Raw genomic sequence first — 4545 nt, forward strand, 5'->3', positions numbered from 1 at the left:
CAATTTCGTGTTTTACATAGGCTAGTTACCTCATTTAATCTTAATACAATCCCCTTCAGGTACAGCCCATCTTCCTTTTGACAGAGGAAGAAATTTAGGCATCAAATCATTAAGTAATTCCCTCAAAATTATATAACCAGTAGGTGGTAAAGCCAGGATTTGAACCAAATTCTGTCCAACTCCAAACCCTGTGTTATTTCTTCCCTATCAGTGGTCCCATACCCCAGTGTCAGATTAGAATCACTTGGGGAGCTTTTAAAATAAAACTGACAGCTTGACTTCCAGCCCAAAGCAATTAAGTCAGAATCTCTGGGATTGAGCCTGGTTTAAGTATTTTTTAAAGACCCCCAGATTATTCTAATGTGCAGCTAAGGTTGAGAATCTCTGCTGTATACTAATATTAAATGTCAAAGTTGGAGAATGAACAAATTATTACAGACTAATGTGTGACAATCCAATTGTTTATGATAAAAAATTGCTTTGACATATACCAAAAGAGCTTTACTTCCAATTTTATTTTCTGCTGCTAGAAATGCAGTCGACATTGTTCTCTCCAACTTGAACCCAGAGTAGGAAGCTGAGCCAAAGACTCGAACTATCTTCTCCAGGTTACTTCGGGAGTAAATGGAGAATTTGTGAGAATTTCCTGTTTTTGTGTATTCCCTGGAGAGTGCATCTTAAAAGTAGAGTTAGTCAGAAATCATTTCCCAACAAAAAGTGAAAACTATCTTCAGCACTTTATTTCAACACCTATATTTCTGAAAGCTGAGGAAATTATGCCCCAGTTTATACCTAAAATGTACTGAGAAGGAAGGAATAGCTAGTAAGTTCTACCAATTTTGGATGCATGGAGTTGAAGGCTGGTCACAAAAAAGAAAAATTATGCCATGCACGAAGTGTCAGAGGTAGGGAGGCACTGAAGTTTCTCAGGTGTCATCTTTCTGTCTCGGGATCTGCCAAAGGTGTTAGAATTCAAGAGTCAAAGACCCTGGGGTGAGACAGCTCTGCTACATGCAGACACTGGGCAGTGAGGGCTCAGAAGAGGACTTACTATGGGGAAGAGAAGACAGATGGGAAGACTCTTTCTGAATAAATGGAGAACACTCTGCAAGCATCCCAGTTCCTTAGACTGCCCTTCAGTCTGCAGGTGCCAAGAAGAGACAGAAGGCATCTGGAAGGGCTTTCTGTCTACATAGAGTCATGCAGGGTCTTTGAACCTACACTTTCTAAACCAAGGAAGTAACTCTGATGAAACAAAGTTCCCCTGGAGGAAGGGCAGAGCCAACAACAGCAGGCTGGTGAGGAAGATGTCTGGAGCAGGTGGGGCCTCATACTTGCCATGAAATCATGTAAGTAGGGTCACCTTCTTTGCCTCCTTGTGCAGCTGGGTCTGTTACCAGATTAGGATCATGGGGCTGCTGTCTCCCCTGTGCTTGGGAGGCATCATGCCAGAGCCTGGGGCGGGAAAGAACTGATACCCAGGTATGCAAGTGAGATTGTAGCCATTCGTCCTGTCTCAGAGTGCAAGGAAAAATTGCCCCCTCCCCCACTGATTTTGTGTTCCCACATGATAGACTGCCTCCCTCCCTCACATCTCAGCATAAACATCCCAGTGACTCAAAAGTTAACATCTGGTTTCCCAAAGAGAAAATTAGTATTTGTAAATGTCAGAAATATGACAGATCATAAAAAGGTCAATGAGTTGGGCTAGGAACATTTTGAATTATGTCTCTGTAATTAAAACACATTTTTGTTTGTTTGTTTTTGGGTGAGAGGGTCATTTAGACTCAGCAGCAAAACAGAAAACTACGAGTACCATTTTGGGGCAAGATCTACCTGGTCTTTTTCCCTAGTATTTTCTGCTACCCTTCAGTGACACAGTATCTTCCCGGCTTTGGAGTTTTAAAGGTATAGTCATGAGAGGAAGAGGGGCAAGAGAACCCCCATTTAGATTTGTAGGATTGGGGTGAGATGGTGAGGGGACTAGAGGCTCTTTCCCAAGTGATTCCCCAGAAGAGAGGAAAGACAGCAGTCGGGGAGAGACCTGACCAGCCCCCAGAGGCTACCGCAGCCCCGCACAGCACAGAGCAACAGAATGACGTCATGGGACCCCAAGCTGCACAGAAGCAGAGAGGGTCTTAGCAGCACAGAGTTGCTTTCCTGGACCCAGCGTGGCCTGGAAGCCAGAAAACATTTCCTATGCACCCACAAGAGTGTAAGAAAACCACTGGGTAGGAGAAGATCTCGCAGACTGGAATGAGGCTTCCTCCAGACCCAAGTCCAGAAGGAGCGATGCACATGTTATCAATCCACATAAATGGCAAAATGGATCGATGATGACAGATGTCCAAACACTCTCTCTCACAAGCACCCTCACCCCCTGTCTTTTGACATTCTTGGTATGCAGATATAACTTTTAGGCAAGGTGGGAATCCTACATAGTGTAAGATTAAGTTTATTTCACCTGGAAGAATGAAGACTATAGTAGATTTTGGTTTATAGAACTCAAAAAAAATATGTTACATTTCTTGAACACCTAAGTCTGTGGACTGATGTTAGCACCAGCTGCAGAAATAGGCCTAGTCCTCACCATTCTTCTCTTTGAACCTGGAATGAGTCCTGTCTGGCCACGGCTCTGCTTTCCCTGCAATGGAAAATATAACTTTAGTGGAATTTAGAGGTTTTTGGGTAAAGATAGAGAAATGACAAAATCTGGGCCAGGCGTGGTGCTCACACCTGTAATCCCAGCACTTTGGGAGGCCAAGGCAGGAGGATTGCTAGAGGCTAGGAGTTCGGGACCAGCTTGGGCAATATAGACAGAACCCTGTCACTAAAATAAAATAAAATAAAATAACTAGCAGGGAGTAGTGCCACGTGACTGTAGATCTAGATACTAGGGAGGCTAGGGCAGGAGGATGGCCCGAGCCCAGGAATTTGAGGTTAGAGTTAGCTGTGATCTTTCCACTGCACTCTACCCAGGCAACAGAGTGAGACTCTGTCTCTAAAAAAAAAGAAGAAGAAGAAAAGAAAAATAACAAAGTCTGCTCTTTACCACCTCACTTTTTTGTACAAAAAATTTGAAAACATTTTCATATCATATAATTTGTTTCTATCTTATTTATGGCAAAAATATCTGTTATCGAATTGTTACATTTTATTTCCGGAATGCTGTCTTCATAATCTTTCCACAAAGTCTTGAGAATGTAGCTTCTTTTTCTAAATTCTGAAAAATTATGGCATGGAGTCCTCTTGACTCCAAGATGTCGCCATCCCATGCTTACGGTCTCCCTGCATTCCATCGCTCTGATGAGATGGCTGAGTGGAAGCTGAGGTTAGTAGATTAAAAACCTAGACCAGGAACAGCCCTTGGCTCCTTTCTCAGGCCCCTGGGAGATGCTTCAAAAGAGGTGAGTTTTCAAAGGGAGAACTTCAGGGAGAACATTTTGTGTTCAGACTTCAAAATGGCAATTCTTTCCTGAGTTGTCACCTGTGATATCTCACCATGTTTCCTGCTTCAGTGATTCCTCTAAATCTTATCCTCTTCACGCTGAATATCCCTGGTTCCTTTGATGTCTAAATCAAGAGGCAAATTCCCATAGCTCCAAATCAATAGCTCAAGTTTCTGGAACAGACACTTGCACAAAATATAGGCTCCCCACAGGCCCTCAGGTTGCTGTCTGACTGTTGTCTAAAAAGTCAATATCACAGGCCAGTTGACATCAGAGAGTCCTGGGTTTAAAAACTGGCTCAGAACTTCTAGTTGCATGACCTTACACAAGTTATGTGATGACTCTTAACCTAAGTTTTCTCATCTATAAAGTGGGGATTATAACAATATCCCACAACAGCTCTGACGATGATGTAATGTGTATACACTGCCTTGCACCTAATAGCCATTCAACCAGTCATAACTCCTTGCTCCCCTTTCCTAAGCAGACATGGAGTGGTTTATGTATCTAAACTGTGGGATTTTACAAAGACTAAAATGGAATCTGATAAGTTATTTCACTGTAGTATTTGTACTCACGTTTATTTACCTGCTGATTCTCTATTGCATATTTATCATGTTATATTTTAATTATCTGATTATGTTATGAGATCATTCAGGATTGGAACTCTGTCTAAAATTCTCTATAAACCCCCAGGACCTAAAAGACACTCAATGAATGCTTGATAAATGAACAAATGAATTAATGGATTCCTAATTAAGCATTTAGGTGATGGATTTTGCTAATGCCTTATGTCCCATGAGTACTTTAAATTTAATAAATATTTGTTGAGCATATAGAACGCTACAGAGTTAAGGTCCTTACAATAAAGCGAAAGATCCTAATCACTTCCTAGACAACCACAAGAACTTGTATAACATGGAGAGATTGGTGCCATAAACTATGTGTAGAGAGCTGGGGTTTTCAGCGGAGGGAGAGACTACATTTGGTTGAGGGATTAAGAAAAGTTCCATGGGCCGGGCGCGGTGGCTCACGCCTGTAATCCTAGCTCTCTGGGAGTCCGAGGCGGGCGGATTGTTTGAGCTCAGGAGTTCAA

Source organism: Propithecus coquereli, unplaced genomic scaffold (assembly GCF_000956105.1).
Source record: "Propithecus coquereli isolate 6110/MARCELLA unplaced genomic scaffold, Pcoq_1.0 Scaffold2, whole genome shotgun sequence".
NCBI lineage: Eukaryota > Metazoa > Chordata > Mammalia > Primates > Indriidae > Propithecus > Propithecus coquereli.